General features: G+C 41.4%; 1 protein-coding gene across 4 annotated transcripts in view; it reads right to left on the minus strand.

The window, feature by feature from the left end:
- The window catches only part of PAG1 (phosphoprotein membrane anchor with glycosphingolipid microdomains 1), a 112,998-nt gene that overhangs the window by 50,054 nt on the left and 44,689 nt on the right, over positions 1–18,255 (minus strand). The window contains exon 1 of one of the 4 annotated variants that reach the window (XM_013172415.3): positions 1,346–1,745. The exons of the other annotated variants lie outside the window; for them this stretch is intronic. The gene's annotated coding sequence lies outside the window, so the exon portion shown is untranslated. Of the gene's footprint in view, positions 1–1,345; positions 1,746–18,255 lie in introns of those variants that run through there. 4 annotated transcript variants of the gene reach the window in all.

The raw sequence follows: 18,255 nt of genomic DNA on the forward strand, positions 1-18,255 counted from the left end.
CAAATGTGGTTTCCTCCAGACTTCCTCACCTGCTGGCCCGCTCAGTTATCCAGCGGTTGCACAGCTGGATAATTTGGCCAGCCACCCAGCCAGTGCCACTGTTTTTGGCAGACGGATGCCCAGGGTGATTGGCACCAGCTGCTGCTGTCACTAGTGGGATGTTTTCCAGAGTTTCTCATTCAAGGCAACGCGTTCGTTGCTTGAAACAGTTGCTCCCTGAAGATTAAGGCCAAGGAGCAGCACAAGAGCCGTGTGTGTCCCCTGGGGCTGGTACATGCCACCAGGCGAACAGGAGGCACCAGCTACGCCCTTCCAAATCCCAGGCGATCAAAAGAGCCGGCACAGACATGCTGGAAAAAAAGAGCAGAGCCCTGCAGTGTGCAAATGACACTCTCCTCCTCTCTGATCCCCCCTTATAAAAATCTCCCCCCAAAATCCCAGTATCTTTCAAACACTGCTTGTAACAGTGATCACTGCAAACCTGGAGCTGTATCAGCGACCTGCAGTGCTCGTGTTTGTGCCTGCAGGCACATCAGCCGGGGCACATAGCATGAGCAGCAGCTACTGGGTGCTCACCTCTACCACCACGCTTATTATCATCCCCAAACAGCAGTGCAAACTCTCAGGAATATAGTTAACAACTGTAAGGAACAAACAGCAATAAGGACAGCAAGAAAGACCTTGAGAGTTGCTCAGACAAAATATATCTTCATTTTAAAAATAGAAAAATAACAACAACAGCAACAAAAAAGGCACTAAAAATATTATTGAAGTAGTAAGGACACAGGAGAAATAACTGGACACCAGCACAAAATCTGTTTGGCACAGTCTGCCTACTCTTAGTTATTCCAAAGCGGCTGAAAATAATAAATGCATTTTTCTTTCTGCTGAGGTGTGTGGAACAAATGTTAATTTTTTTCCCACTGCACGGAACAGTTTATGCACCCCGAGTACCTGCAGGGGTGAGGAACTGCTAATAGGAAGAAGTATTTACCTTGCCTAATGGCTGTATGTTAATGTATTTCTGTTAGCAAAACCCGTTTAACGTTGCATATGTATAGTAGCTTCTGGCTTAGAAAGTAAGAAAGAAAGCACGAGACAAAACGGTCTTTTCTCTCTCTGACGGGAACACAGATTTTTCTCGCTGATTGTAATGCAAGCCAAACCCTCACACAGGGATCAGACCAACTCCAAACACCCCCAGCTGCAGCACGACAGCCACGGAGCTGCTCTCCTACAGAGCACCGCCGACTCCAAACTTCTCCTGCGCTGTGTCACATGCGCTTTAATTAATAACCAGACAGCGGCAATCACCGCCGTGCCACCACAGGGATAAAAGCGTTACCTCCGCGTCCAGGCCCCCGTTTCTGCCGTGCGGAGGACACCAGGAGGAGCTGTCAGCAGCCCGGGAAATGCAGCTCCAGGAGCTCCAGCCCTGACCTCCTTCCCTTTGCGGTTCTGCATGCGCGGCCGGACCTCCACCTTGGCGGCTGCCAGCCCGCGGCAGCCCGCGCACAAAGCCGCCTCTGTCCGCCCTGGCAGCGGGCGCTATCGCAAAGACACCCTAATGCACAGCCACGCACTTTTCCTTTCCTTCTTCTCGCTTATTCCGATGAGAGGAGACGGGGAAAGGGGCAGTGTAATTTTGATCAGCCGAAGCCTCGCTGCGTGACGAGGAGCTGGTGGCCGGAGGGGAGGTGAAGGCCGTGGCAGCGGCTCCCCGCTTCGCCTCACACGTTTTTTGTCTCGGGGCCGTGGGTGGCTGCGTGAGCAAGCATCCGAAGCAGGGGAGGAGTCACCCCAAGTGCAACTCTCGACTCGAAGCCTTGGCTGCGACGAAGTGGCAGGCTGGTGACACAGCAGGGCCAGCGCTACAAAGGCCACCCACCTGCCCAAACCTCCGCTCGTGGCCGCGGGACGCAGCGGCGATGCTGCGCTGCCACGGGGCTCTGGAGCCACGCACTCCCCACAGCTCCTGGCCAGGCTGGCCGGTCACCCCCTCCACGTGACAATGCCATTTTCCTGCTCAAGAAGGCACTGCACTTTCCTCACCGAAAAATTGTGTGACGAGGCAACAGGTCGCCTTCCCGGCAGATGTTTGCAGCTGTCAGTATGCAGAGAGGAAGGTGGCAGCATTTCTAAGAGGCAAACCTTTCACAATTACATGCTTATATATATATTTTTCCCTCTTAAAAGGCAGACTCTCATGTGTGCACTGCATACATTCCACGTAACTCCAAGTTTGTTTTCTTTTCTATCAGAAAATGAGAAGTTATCTCGCCTTGCCTGCAGAGAAGTGAGCGGCGATCCCTGCTGAGACCAACTGGAATTTCACAGTTTAACTCAAATGTTCCCAAGCCAAGCTACACGATACATGGTAGCCGTTCCACATTTCTTCACAGTAATTATAATTCAGACCTTAAAATACTGCAACTGAACACCGCAGTAAGCAATGAACGGTTTTCTTCTAGTGACAAACAGCAAGAGACACGCAGTCCTTGGGTCCAGCGCAACTCTGAACTCATTCCAGGTCCCTGATGAACCATCACAGCATTACAATGATTTCCCACGCAATTAGTATTAATTGTGACTCGCTGGCAGTCCCACAGGGGCCCCCTCTCGCCCTCGTAGCAGTCCTACCAGGTCAGCCTGAGAGCCACCAGCACACATCACTGGCGCACCAGCTCCAAGGGCTCCTTCTTGCAGTTAAATTTTGGGGAACTGGCCAGGGCTGCCTTCAGTAACCATCACAGATACACCACTTCCAATCACTGCGTGTGAGTTTCCAACATGAGACATTTCTAGATGGAAATTTGTAACTATTTTCTAAAAACAACTTGATTGTTTGAAAGCATTTTGCTGTGGCCAAAACTCCAACATCCTTTTTCAGGAAAACTGAGTGGCGGTGGATACTGTGCATCTCGTACTCAAAATTAAACTAAGAACAGAAAGTTGTAAATGAGCAACCCCCTCTTTGAATTTTGCTCTTTAATAACTTCTTTAAAAAAGTTTATTTTCCTTTGATGTACTAATAAGATCAAGATATTTGTTAGCATCTTGCCAAATGGACTAAAGCAAGATCAAGGTTGCTTTGTTCCAGCAGAATCAGATGACTCTGTGGCAATAAACAAAATGAGATGTTCTTTGACTGAACATCATAAATATCTAAAACGTATTTCAGAGTAGCACATGCATTTAGCTTCCAGGTCAGTATCCCAGCTGATGGATCTCAAACATGATCTCTTTCTGCCCTGTAGAACTCTTTAAGTAATCTCAAAAATCCATATACTTCTATCCTTTAAAACAAAGTGCTGAGGCAGTTTAGGGTCAAAAGGACACCCTAAAACAGAGAACTGCATGGAGGCCAGCTGACAAATGCAATTCAATAAATATTAGAGGATGTAATGTCTAATGCTAAAATACATTAGGAAATGCTTGTTGCTAGCAGCAAGTAGAATTACCCCAACTAAAACAGGTCAGGTGTAATCAAGAACGTCCTGTAGGCCAGCTTTATTCCCCCTCCGTTTTCTGTTTCTCCCAACTTTCTAGTCCACATGAATCTGTGCTCCTCAGCATTGCTCTCCCCATGGCATTTTCTTCCTTCACTGTGCGACATTTGGGAACCACCACATAGTGTCACCAGGCTGCCTAATGCCAAGTGTCTACTACACGGTATGCTTTGGCTTGGAGGCAGCCGAGAACATGATGACAGTTACTGCTCTTGGAAAGCCTCGAGTATGGAGCAGAAGAGTGCTACAGACTGCCTGTGCCATCTCATGTCACCTCTACCAATTCAGCTGTCTGCAGCTCTAGACTTTGCTTAAGGGCTCATGTATTTAGTGTGGATAAATCGAGGTATGAAAACAGAAATGCACAGTATTTACATTTGGAAGGAAACATAAGCTACGTATATGTAAATGATAAATCTCTGCCTATGAGAGCTTATTGATTTTTTTCCTTGTAGATCCTTCTTTTTCTGGGTCTTTCTGATCCATTTGGTTTTGATTGTTTAAAAGCTTTATTGTCTTCTTTTTACACATCTATGGCATGCAAAGATAAGGTGATTATTTTTTAGAATCTCATGAAGAATGAGCACTTTCAGACTATTCTCCCTGTTATTTTCAAGTACAGGCAATTTAATTTTCATTGGTGTAAATCCACAGTAATTCTCTTAATTTCCAGTATCCTTGGATATATACCATCCATCTGAGATCAGAATCCTCCTCACCTCTATCTCACACGTCCTTAGCTCTCAAAGAGCATAACACAAAGGTATTGCTCAGAGCAGTTTAGGTGACAAAAGAGTTCTGTCATTCAGTGGAGGAATGGATTAAAGAACTACAGAAAGAAAGCTTCAGAGAATATCTTTTCTGTAAAAATGTGCATGCTTTTGCATGAAGATTAGGTGCAGTATGTGTCTTGGAGGTGTGGAATGACTATATTTCTCTGGACACTGTTACTCCAAAAATCTGGTTTGATCACAGGCTTTTGCAACTAAGAGACAGCGGGATACAATATTCAGTTTTCAGGAAACATAAGAGTGGTAATTTACTTCTCCAAGAAAGTATGCCAAGACTCAGTCACTGATATTCTAATACCCTATCAAATTCAATCTTTACAAATACAAAGCAAACATCTTTAAGCAAATTATGAACACATCTATCCATAGAGATGGAAATTGTACAATTTACAATTGTAAATTACTTCTCTAATTGGTGCTACTTTAAATCTTCAACTAGTCAAAGAACGATGTGTTCAGCCTGCATCAGGTGCTAATGAAGCCTTAAGTCTAGACAGAGATCATAGTTAATTAAAGTTAGCTGTTGAAATCCATTTTGGTAACACCGCATATTCTAGATTTTCGTAAACGACAGATTTTCCAGTCAAACTTTTGACTGCTGCTCCTTCCTGCATTAACTTTTTAAGAGAGTTACTCTCACTGACAGCTGTATCTGGAGCATGGCATGGCACTGGTAGATGCATCTCATCACGTCCTTCCACCGCCTAAGCCCAGTGCTGCACTGCATGCGGTTCTCTCCGTGAGCTGGAAATCCAGGGATTAAACACAGAATTACACTGCAATCAAGCATCTGGGAGTGCATCACCTTTTGCTCTGGCTTGTTGGTCCTGAGAGGTACTTGTGTGTCTCTGGCATGTGCTGAAGGCAGGCACGCTCTGGACTGTGTGCTCTCTCTGCTGAAGACGACTGCATTTCACATTGAGCTACCTATCTCACCGAATTACCTTACTTTGACACAGATCATTTGGGTCTACAGTCAAAGGCTCCACTGAAGGCTCCTGACTACCTCAGGTGAAGACATCACCTACACAAATCGTGTAAAAGATTTATGGTTGTTTGGATTTTAACTTGGGATACCTGTCATATGTCTCAAGCCCCTTCTTCCAGAAGTCAAGTCAAGGTCCTATGAAGATTAAAGTGTACCAATACAATCTAAGTTCAGTATTTTGTACTACAAGAATGCAAATAATTTTCTTAAATCTTTTTAATGGAAATTGGATTATAGCAATTACAAATTACTGTACATTCGGGGAAGCTTTATTTTTTTTTTAAAGAACACTTTTTTTTTCTTTTCTTTTTGCTTTTCAAATTTCTTTCTTCTCTGTTGTAATCTCTCAGGTTAGCACTGATAATGGAACTGAAACTTTCACCTCACCTGGTTCTAGTAAGGCTGTCTTTATCAAGCTTTTGATCTTGTCTCTTTGGCTTCCATTTGTGGTAACTGGAATTTCCAGCTGTCTTTTCAGCCAACTACTTGATAGAGTTAGGATTGCTTAGTCCAGACAACGTTGAGTTATTCAGTCTGAAACCGGTCAAGGCTAAATACTTCTAAATGGTTTCCTAATGCTGTTCATTAGGACAGGGGTAGCTACAAATGGGCTTCCTTCAGCTTCAGCTTGCCTTCCATTCTTCCTTGCAGCTTGCTCATTTTTATTAAAAATGAACGGAAAAAAAATCACATCACTGGAATTTCATTTTCCACTCCTCATAGTCTTCAAATGTATACTCTCTATTAGGCCCAACAATTCTGCAACAAGACCTCTCTAGACCATTGCATTTAACAGCAGCAATGACCAGGAATTTTCTTTTTCCTTTGTTAATTCTCTGCTGCATCCTCCCACTTTCCCTATTTTCCAGTCCTTAATTAAATTTCAGGTCAAAGCTCCTTCAGACTCATGACATTCAAATGTTTTTATATTTGGTTAAAAATAGTGCAAATGCATTATCTGGTATTGTCATAACTAACCAGGAGAAACTCTCCAAAATTATTTGGATATATGGACAAGATTTGATTATCTAAATCAAATTGCTAAACTACAAGTGCACAAGGGAATCATATATTTATTTTTAAATGTCAAATCTAATTAAAGTGTGCTCAAAATAATTGGCCAGGCTACGGGACATTAGCTGACAGAGGTTTGGGAAATGGAAGTGATACCAAGGTAATTGGCAAAATAGCCACCAGAAAATATAAATCTATATATCAGTCAAGGATTTGGGATTATAAATGTTATAGGGAGATAAAGAATGACATCCTCCTGTCGTTTATTGACAAGCTGTGATAGAGCAGCTGAGAAAAAGGATACCTGTGCCATTGCCTCGCCACCAGCCTGGACTGTGCTGCGTCCCACCTCCCAGAGCTGACTTGTATTTCTGATCCTGTCCAACCTGTCTGAACTACGTCAGCGTTGCTTCCAGGAATGGTGGCATCACACTCAGCAAAAGCATAGCTGATAAAACTGTTTGCAGTCAGCAGATTATGTTATATGAAAACTATTTGTTAAAATGTAAAAATTAAAATCTCTGTAACAAGTAACTATTTCAAGTATTTGCACAAACTATACAAGTCCTTCACCAGACCTACTGCTCTGCAGAAACTTTTGGAAGCTCATTTAAGAACTGAATCTGTGCTAAAAATCTCTAAAATGTGTTTACTCGTTAAAGAATGGATCTACTAAAGAAAAGGAAAGAAAGAGGGGGGAAAGAAAAAGAAACCATCCTTAGAAACTTTGATTTAATCAGAGTGGATTGAGATAGTGTTTAATATAGGAAGACTCATTTCAGAAAAAAACAAGATAGGATGCAGACCACCAGCTACTAGTGCTTAGTCTCTTTGATTATCCTTCAGAAGTGAAAATCAGTTTACGAAGCAGGAAAAACAAGATGAACAACCTTAATCCACACCAAAGACACATAAAAGGCTGACTAATTACGCCAAGCACGTCTTTATGCAAAGAAGCTCTCTGTAATTTTCTCCAAAGCACCCACAGGACCAGGCAGAGGGAGCTGCTGCCTGCACACCTGCTCCACGTGGCGCTGGCCTGAAATGTAGGAATACTGCCCAGGGTTTGACCTATGTTATGGGCATGAAAGGAAGAAAAACAAAACAAAAACAAAACAACAGCCTAACAAAGCACCTCAGATTCATGATTCACATAGCTCCCGAAGCAGATGAACAACAGATGAGTAAGAACTGGGGTTTCCAGCTTCTGTCTCTTTATTGTTGTCTTGGGATGTTATACTTTATTTATTTATTTATTTTTTGGACTGCACAGTACCTGTAAGAAAACAGACCTGTCTGGCTATTTATTGTTGTATTGTCCTTAAGCACTTTGTTCTCCCTTGGACGTGCTCACCACAGATGGATTGGTGCATACATGGAAGCTTCACCCAAACTTGGTTCAAGATGCTGGGTTGAGATAATTTAGAGATTAATAGCAACTAAAAAGGAAACTTAAAAAAGCAAATCTGACAAGTGTCTGATAAAGGCAGGCTTACGCCGGGCTGCTGAAAAACTGTACCCTGTTCTTTAAACTCCACGGAGCCTCTGAAATTAGCACTTGTCAGAGAGAGGACCAGTCAGCCAGAGGTGCCTCTGACCAACAGGACAGCGCTCCGAGAGCTCACTTTTTGGTAAATTGAGTGGAGAAGCTATAAATATACATAAACTATTTAGTGAAGTTTCAGGTCAGAAGTTTTTTTCATCCACGCTTCAGAAAGCTACCAAAGCAGAATATTCCACCCCTTTTCCACCTGCTTCCAGGAGACATCGCCTTGGTCCCAGCGGATGGCTTTGGCATCCTCCTGCTGTTTGTGTGCCCCTGCCTACTGCCGTCAGCTCCTGCGCGTGGGAGCTGGCAGGCAGAGCAGACTGACGGACACACAGAGGGCAGCGTCACTGCTCCGAGCAGCGCTTGGACAAGGAGGACAACCCAAGGCGTTTGTACAGCTCCCTTTTCAGAAAATCTCCCCTTAAATCACTCCTTCAGTGGGAACAGAACCAAATGTTTAAGGAGTCCTGCAAGGCCAGGTGGATTGCCAGATTTTTTTTTCATCTCTGAATGCAACTTCTGTCAGTTTTACATAAGTTGCTAACACAGCCAAGGGGTTAGCAGGAGCCTGTTCATCTCCTCCAGACTCTGAACTGTTCAAAATACACTGGACAAGAGAGTTAACAATATTGCCTATGGACTGGGAGACTAATTGGGCTGGGAGAGACACAAGCATAAAATCCTGAAACAGAGATCAGAGATGGGAGTCGCTTAAATGAGCAATCTTTGCCAGAATATGTAATGGCACATTACAGAGGATCACGTTAGCCTACCTGCAAAAAAAAAACAACACACTTAACCAAATCCTGAAATTCTTGTTCAGTATTTGCATTAAACTCATGGGAATCACATGGGCTTCAGTATGCCTTTTCTCCCACACCAAAGCAGATGGGACAGATAGGGATGCGAGACAAACGCTTTCCGTTAAGCCTGAGGGGAGATGAAGAAGCAAAGAAGCCCCCACGTGCACACACACCCATAGGCAGAGCTCCCGCTCCGCATGTGTGGAGCAAGCAGTGTCTTCTTCCAGAGATGGACTCAGGGACAGAGGTGGCCCAGTTTCGGAGCTGTTAGCTACTGCAACACCGAAAGTGGCTTTGTATATATAGCTTTCGTGCTACTCAAATTCATCTTCCTGAGCTTGTTGCCCTCCTCACAGTTGTTAACAAATTTCCTTACATTTTTTTTCTCCTTTTTCACACACGCTCCTCCATCCCCAAGGAAGGCGCCAGAGCAGCTGCAGCCAGCTGTGCGCTTTGGCCCAGGGCCTCTACCTGCTGCCCCCGAGAAATCGGCGGAAGCCCTGTGATGATGGAGATGGAGGCTGCCCGACATGAGGCAAGCAGGAGGAATATTTCATTTGCAATTGGTGGGGCTGAGGAAAAAAGTTATTAAAGTATTCAGTTGTACCCTCCCTGGCTTTACTTTTACTGTCTGAGGAAGGGAAAGATAAAATATTAATTCTCCTTTTCCATCATTTTTAAAATCAGATGTTTAAGGTGGCTGTTAACAGACTCTCTCTACTAGGGACCTGAAGTCACGGTGAGTCACAGCCTGAATCTTTGCTCACACAAGTCTACGAGGAACACCATGTTGGAAGGCTTCCCTTGGCCCACCAATTCGTGCTCCCTTAAGTGTGAAGCACCACAGCCTATAATCCTATTCACACAGCAGTTTTGTTCCGTGAAAAATGGTTAATAAAGTTCAGAAAACTGTCTCTCCCTTTTTTTTAAAAAAAAAAAACTTTCCTAATTTTATAGGACAGCAAGAAGTTAAGTTCAGCTAAGGGTGGGTTATCTTACAAGCGGAGGCCCCTCAAAACTAAAACACAGACATGAAGAATGTGAAATACAGACATAGATCTTCTCCAAGAGATCCTATTAGCAAAGAGATACATGTGTGTTGGAAGACACTTTCAATAATTACAGGTCTTGTGCAAACTCAGAAATCTCTCTGCCTCTTTTTATGAAGCTTCTATTTTTTTCTTTTCTTTTTATTTCTTCCTTTTTTTTTAAGTTCAGTCTTTCCATTTATTCTAAATCCTGATAAAACAAACTCATTTTACTTGTGTTTCATGAGCTCATGACCAATAAAAGCTGCAAGCAAAAAAAAAAAAAAAAGTGAATATGTTAGGCAGTCATTTAGATATTTGCTCATTTAAACAGGAGGCCATTCTTTGCAGGAATTTAATGCCAGCAAGCATAGGAGGTGTCAAATGCTTTGGCCTTTATGTTGTTTCTCAGTGATATAATTGCCAATAGCTCCTTTTTTTTTTTTTTTTTTAAAGAGAAGAATACTTATCGTGCTATTTGTGTTTTTTTTGTGTGCTTTTTTTTTTTTTCTTAATAATAATCCTTAACACAGGGGAGGGCATAATACAATTTGCAGCTAAAGCTACATTTCCAAACAAATAACCCTTTAACTGAAAGCACAAAACCACTCTTAACAGGCAGACAGACAGAGCCGAGTAGGTAAGGTCTGCTGTTAGCAGTGACCCACCACCTCTGTTCCTCCCCACGCCGGCAGCTCCATCCCTTCCCTACCGAAAGCGTTATCCATGTGCATGTGTGCAGCTAAAACCCAAAATTATATCCTGTTCTCAGCATAGTTTTTCTGAATACAGACATACCTTCATAGGAACCGTTTATCTTTTACATTTCTGTTTTTAGATTTATCATTTCCATTCAGTCAAGCTCCCTTGTTTTGTCTTCTTATTTTGGCCCTAACCTTTTGAGAGCTTCACACACGACTCTTTTGACTCAGCACCATCTTGCTGACCTCAACTCTTGCATTAACAAGATGACAAAAACAGACTCCCTACCCCACCACACAACTTTAAGTTCTCACTATTTGTGTCTGGGATGAACACACAAAAATGAAACCAAAGAGAATGGCACACAGGAAACATAAAAGGTGACTTGCACTGCAGAGACCTTGTCTTCTCTGTTTTCCCGACTCTGCAGTAAAGGAGACACACTCCCGAATGCCAAAAACTAGCGAGAAAGTTTGCTTAGAGAACCATCGCCTTAAAAAAAGTCTTGTAATAAACTATTTGGTAGCGTTAAACATTTTGTCTCCCAAACTCATAATTCTCTACTGAAAGTAGATAATGTGAGGTGAAGTACTGGAAAGTGTGGTGGCTTAACTTTATACACAGTCAGCTGGGCATTCTCTACAGGACCGGTACATGGACCTGCAAACAGAGTTTCTGGAAGCTGAAATAAGCAGCAGGCGGGACCTTGCACAACAGGTTCCCATTGCAACCCCACAAATACCATCCTCACAAAGCTGGAGCTTTCTGTCCAGCAAACATCCAGACAGTTTAGGAAAAAGTGCACTGAAAGAAGATTTAGCATCTCTCCACTGGAACAAAACTTCAGAAAGCTCAAGATAACCCGGCACCAGTTTCCCTTCTCCAGAGAGACACAGCTTCTGTCTGGTAAGTGCTCAGGAGCTTCACAGGCTGAAAGTTTGGCATTCACTCAAGGAACCTCTGTCGGAAATGTTAAAACAGTGGCGTGGTTAGTTCAAATAATCTCATTCATGGCTCTAACTTCTGAAAAGAGCATCGACAGCCTGAGCGTCCTTCTGAAGCACCAGCACCAAAGGGAAAACACCCTTTAACTTTTGCACCAAATGCACTTGGTGGTTTCACACAACCATCCACACTGGTCTGCTGGAAGAAAAGCAGTCTCTCTGGGGCTGCTGCAGCCCTGGGGCTCTGTGGACACGTGGTGGCACTGCCACTGTCCCCAGTGGTGCTTGGGGAGCCAGGCTTGGCAGGCAGTCAGGGCTGACCGGAGGAGACAAGCCAGGAAATACAGTGAAACCAAGAAAAGTTTGCTCCTCAATTTTCCTCCACTCAAGAACCTCAACTTTTGTGACAAATTCTTTGCTTTTCACTTTTTCACCCCCTATCCTGAGCATGTGTACATTAAGACGTTTCAGTGTGAGCAGAACTGTGCTATATCAGTATTCATCTAGGAGATCCTGGAGAAAGTTTTTTTTTCTTTTTTCTTTTTTCTTTTTCCCAGCATTATTACAGTTAATTGGAAACATCTGCTACAAATATCTGTATGCCAGAAGCATCCCAATATACCAGGCAGTCTCTGCAGAAATACCCACTCTGTCCTTTCTGGATAGGTTTCGCCAACGGCATCTTTATTGTCAAAGAAAAGACACCATAAGACTAATCGGCCAAATGCAGAGTTTAAATTGTCTCTGCTCATATTCACACAAAGTAGTAACATATGCTGTGCTGTCACAGCTGTGAAAGATATTTTCACATCCTCATTCAGATTTTAACTGCTTTCTTGCAGTGAAGCAGGTCAAGGAGCTTCGGGAACACTGCTCTCTGATACCCAGTAGCATCCTTAACCTAATACGTGGTTGCAGTGAGAATATTCAAGTACATGCAATTAACATTTTATATTTTAATTTAGATTAGTGTCACTATATTATGTTAACATAAGTACGTTATTTAATGCAATGTGAATGTTAAATATTTATATAAGTATTTATGTAAATAAAGGATAATTATTTGAATGTCCACTGGAAAAAAAGTTCCCGTGGGATAGAATGCAGCTTAAGTATGAAGATTTTTTAAATCTCAATAAATACATTCGGTGAGACAAACTGATCTGGGCTTGAATTTACAAACATAGGATCTTTAAATAGGTTGTCAAAGATGATGAAAAAATTTAGTTCAGACTGGACTTCCTAAATATTATTAGCTCTCTGTCTGACTGTTGTAAAGAAATTTCTTTTTAATAGGCTGAAATATGAGACATGACCATTTTTAATACAAGGAATCTCCAACAATTGTGACTAATGAAAGAAAATCACCATGTCAAATTATTATTTTTAGGGGGAAAAAAATGAGCTCAGACATTCATAGTAAGGAGTGAAGTGTGATTTTAATCTAATCTTTAATGAAGTCAGTCCAAACCAGATGATGTCTTTACTACAGAGCTTGTTCACAACAGCTGGAGATTTCTCTGTAACTGTAATAGAGAGCATGATGGAAAAACTTGTTTAAAAAGGTAAAGAGTCATAACTTACAACCTCCAAACACATCTTTGCAGCAGATGCTCTTCCCTTAGATGCCAGACTAGGAAACTTCATTCAGAGAAGAAAAAAGAAAAGCTGAGAAATTGAGCCAGATTTTTTTAAAATAGACTATTATGGGTAAAATTTTCATGCAGATGGTCATTATGAATTCTTATCTCAAACAAGGCGATTAGAAACAGATTTCCCTTTTAAATGAAGATCAGCGATCAATTTTCTGTAATGTAATCTTCTTAGATCCTTGCCCCGCCCCACGGATAATATCAGGCATATAATATCTGGATATTTGGCAGAATTGTGATGTAATATGTAATTGTGATAGTAATAACGTGAAAATAATAAAATAGGTACTCTGACTGAAAGAGCATGTATTTCTTTATTCCCCGAAACAAAAAGAATAGTTTCCATAATATAACTGCAACAATATGTGAATTTTGGGGCAAGTTTTCTTCATCTTGAGTAGTGGGTTTAGGAGGACCATCATCACTTTCATCTCTCATCACTTTCATCTCTTTCATCACTTTCATCTCACACTAGTTTGCTTTTCTTTCTGCTCTTCTTAAGAATATGCAGTTACTTTATTCCCTAAGTAGGATACTCATTTTATCTTACCCTTGTGATTATCACTTCTGCTAAATACAAGAGACATTAAGTGAATAAACCCATGAACCTCAGTGTTCAACTTGAAGTTCAATACTGGTTAAGTAGCGCTCTTGAACCCTCACCATAATGCCATACAAAAATTAATACAATTGCTCTACAATTTTAAGGCATCAGTAATCAGAAAATTATACAGTGAAGTGCATAGTTATCGAGCACATACATAGGTCCTTATGCCATGAAAAATAAAATGTCAGATACCTGTCTATGACACTAACTTTTGCTCAACTGATCTGTAAAGCAGATTTATCCTGGGGAAGTGGTGGGCTTGGTTGGCAGTGCCACAGCTTCCTCTGCCCGTTTGGGGAAACCCCTGATCAAACTTTTCCATGTGTACTGTAGAAATGCAGAATCTGTACTCACGCAGAGGTGGAAGATGTGCCATTTCCGCTGGTATTAAACAGAACTAGACGAAGGAAAGAGGGAAAAACTGTGCAATCTTGTTTGTGGCATTGAGTCATTCTTGATTCTCAAGTTTGTTGGCTTGCCACACTGTATGTCTGACACAAAAGGCAAACTCGCTCTCAAAGCAGAGTAAATCAGCAAGTAAAATTCTCAGAAAAAAAACCTGAAGTCTGTCCAATACTTTCTTAAAAATGCATATTACACCTGCTTCAGCCATGAAATCTTAATTAATGTGTTTAATATATTTGGAACAAATAGTCACATCAAGCATAAAAAATGTAAGCATGGAAATTGGGTGAGAATAATCTCAAGAGAAAAAAAAAAAAAGCAGATGCTTTTGCTGCTTATTACACAGGATACAACTCAAGTAATGATAACCATTGTTATGGCTGAACCAAAAAGAAAGCTTTGCATGCTTTAAGTGGAATAAATTGTCATCTCTATTCTTCTCTTTTTTGCCAGTTAAAGAAACATGAGCTTTAACATATGAATGGACAAAACAAATTGCTGGATTTTCTGTGAAATCTTAATTATATATTTTTTTCAAGGTTAGGGAGAACAGAGATTATGACACATGCTTTCTTCTGAAATCCACAGAGCAGCACGATGCTCAAAGGACTACGCATTGTAATGCAAGATGAGAAGTGATGAGAATGGAAAAGAAAAGGCATCTGAAGGGCCTGATCTCCACTCTGCAAACATGACCCCCATCTGCTGGTAGGGCTGCAGGGCAACCCTGGGGCTGAGCAAGCAACACGCCATGTCCTCCTTTCACACTCAAGCTCCTTGTGTCACTTGTCTGATATCCTCCCCCAGAATCACTATCAAAACAGCACAAAAGCCATGTTTCACGCAGAGCACTGAGTACACAGCTAAATATGCAGGTGTCCTACTAGGCCTCTGTTGGCAGTGCAGTACTCACCTGCACTGCGACTGGTGCCAAAGGTAACTTGACTGAAGAGCTGAATTAAGAGCTTCTGCCTGTCTTTTGGAAGGCACCATGTCAACATGGGACGTGGCACTCAACCGCACAACAAAAACAGGGCTTGGCTCTCTCTCATCTCCTGCATCTTCTTAGCTACCTAAACCTCACTCCAACTCCAAATCTGATTGTAACTGCCAGGAACCATCCTGTCTAACACCCATCTGTGTGATTTCAATCCAGCTTCCACAGCTGGTGGAATCTTTCTTCTTGAAGACTCTCAAAAGCTGCCTGGACATGGTCCTGGGCAACCTGCTGGAGATGGTCCTGTTTGAGTAGGGGATTGGACCAGATGACCTCCAGAGGTCCCTTCCAGCCTCAACCATATGGTGATTCTGTGAAACTGCTGAAATTTTCCTCACAGCATGGGTGGTCTTCCAAGAAGTAAACCTATCTGCTCCAGGAAGGGTGATTTTCTATTTTTCTGCAGGCAGGTCAATATTTAGGCTGTGCTCCTGCACAGTGATCACTCATTATCAAAGAGGAAGAAGAAACTCAGCACATTCCCACAAAACCAAAGCACCTTGAAAAAACAGATGCATCTGACAACTGTCCCATCACGAGTTGTCCAAACCATTGTTCCCATTTTCTGCTTTGTTGCAGCTACATGCCCAAGAACACATCTTCTCCTATGCCGCCCATAGCGTGCAGACACGTTACACCACTGGGGAATGCTCCGAACACGTGGAAGCAGCTAGCAATTTAATTAAAACATTCACACACACAGAGGCACGTGCACATCCTATTTCTCAAGAGAAACACCTTAAATAAACATACTAGCACACAGAATTGCGTGAAGACTCCCATATCCCTTCTATAAATTGAAGAATCACCATCTTAGAGGTGATTTTTATTTTTACCTCTGCTACACCAGGAAAAGGCTGTTCACAAGCCTTGCAGATTATCAGGGACTGTCTTCTATTTCCTGGCCCGGCTTCACCCCTGGATCGTTTGCTTACTCTTATGTCATTTAACCTAAATAGTTCTTTTCCCTCCTTGGTGTTTACTCTCCTCCTGGACATTGAACCTCCTAGAGAGAGCAGCATCTCTGCCCTTGTTTTATTAGTTGAACAAACCAAGCTTTTACTGTGCCTTCTGGTTCAACATGCAATCCATTGTTCCCCAGGCTGTCCTGAGAGCCCTACTGCGAACGTCTTCCAGTTTGAACGTGTCATCTGTCTTTAATGTGCATAGTACATGCTATTCCTACTGTGCTTTGTCAACACTTTAAAATATGTTGTTAATACTTTCCGTTCCCTGCTAGAAATACCTCACCCACTATCCTTTTGTCATACATTCATCTTATTATAAGGAGCAGCATACAGGTAGCTTGATTCTAGACAGGATCCCAGACCTAGAATAAGTCTTAGATCTAGGATCCTAGTCCTAGGTGAGCTAATATAGCTGTGTTTACTTCTTCATGGTTTTCAATTGATGAGCTTCTAGCTCCAAGACTAAATTCAGATGCTTACTCCCCAAAAGCATGACCTTTCACTTTGCACAATTACATTTCATCCCAAGTCTATTACTCCAACTTGGAAGAAAATCTAATCCTCGTATGATGTTATGATTCTGTTCTGAAATGTCAGTGACTCTTACCTTTGAGTCATCTGCTAATCCATAAGCGCACTGCTTTTTATTTGTGCCAATGACAGGAAGATATTCGAAGTGTTTCATCTCCTTTGAGGAACTTAATTAATAGCCTCCCCTTGGCCCAACACTCCCCTTTCAAGACTATTTATTCGTTATTTATTCCTTTTTATTCAATTTTCTACCTACTTAAATTTTCTTCTGTAAATCTTCTTCTCTTACCATACTGGTAATTCTCCCAATCAGTACCATATTCAAGTTCTTTATCAAAGTTGAGATGGATTACATCTATCGCCCTTCCTCAGCAACAGAACCGAAGAAGATGAAACAGTTACCCTTGGCACAATATATTTGTTAATGATTTTTTATCTCATTACCCACTTGCTTCCATGACTTTATTATTTTCTTCAAAATTTGCCCTAAAATATTACATACTCTAGAGGCTGGCTTAACAGGCTGTTATTTACCAAATCAACTTCCCCTAGCTCTATCTCATAATTTGAAACATAAATTTTATATTTCTCATTCTCATTGCACATTGTTCAATATATTTCTTAGAAATTCTGCAATCTCATATATCAATAAATATCTTTTCAGGCAGGAGCAGAAATGTTTTTAAAGGTAGAATTTGATGACTTCTGAAATATTGCTAGTCTCTGGAAAAGAACTGCTGGATATTATGTTTCTCTATCTTGTCCCTGAAACTGCATTACTGTTCTTAATGTCATACTGCTCTGGCTTTTTTTTTTTTTTTTTTTTAAGCTAAAATAGCAAACATGGTTCCTCTTTAAAAGGCCTTCCACATGAAACCTAAAATCAGATACCTCCCCATAACTTAATCACAAATGTTAAAAAGGTCAAGATTCTCTTCACCCCCAAAGTAATTGTACAGTTCTCAATAACAAATTTAATTTCTCTCATTTGGAGCAAACATGTATAATGCAAATGTTATTCAGAAACTACTACATTTTGGAATTAAACACACTTTTTTGCAGCTGCTGTTTTAAACATCAGTTTGGAAATTAAGCAAAGTCTTGTCTCATTGACATATCCTTGCATAAACATTAACTTCAACAAATGAGTTTAAGTGTTTTCAGCCACCAACTGTGGCACTCAGCTGTATCTTCCACTTTACACTAGCCCACGACCTAATTAGCAGCACTGCAAATAGTCTAGGTATCTACTTATATCATGCACAAAGATGTAATTAGAAGCGTGTGTATACACAGATATGGATGAAGAAAAGAGAGAACAAATATACAGCTCCAACTGGTATCTTTATTAACTCATTCTCAGTAGCAGTATCATACACAGTTAGTATGAGGTTAATGTATACCACACACTGTGACCTTTCTGACTGAATTTAATTGCATCTCTACCAAGGATAAAGAAAAATTATAAGGCACATGCTGATTGATTTTCTTGCTTGCAGACCACAAGAGCTCATTTTAACAAAACCTTGCCATTAGATTTATAATACAACTGAAAAAGTGTTTCAAATAATATACACTGTAATCTAATTTTTGAAACAATTATACCAAAGACTCTCCATCATAAACCACAAAAATCTCCATTTACCTCTTCTGTAAACCCTCTCTATTGCATACAGCATTATTCTTCAATTGTTACCATGCTTAAAATGTGTGCAACACTGTCAGAGTCTTGCTGCCAAGCATTAAAGAACACTTTTAGGCATTCTA

This window comes from Anser cygnoides, chromosome 2, assembly GCF_040182565.1.
Source record: "Anser cygnoides isolate HZ-2024a breed goose chromosome 2, Taihu_goose_T2T_genome, whole genome shotgun sequence".
Taxonomy (NCBI): Eukaryota; Metazoa; Chordata; class Aves; order Anseriformes; family Anatidae; genus Anser; species Anser cygnoides.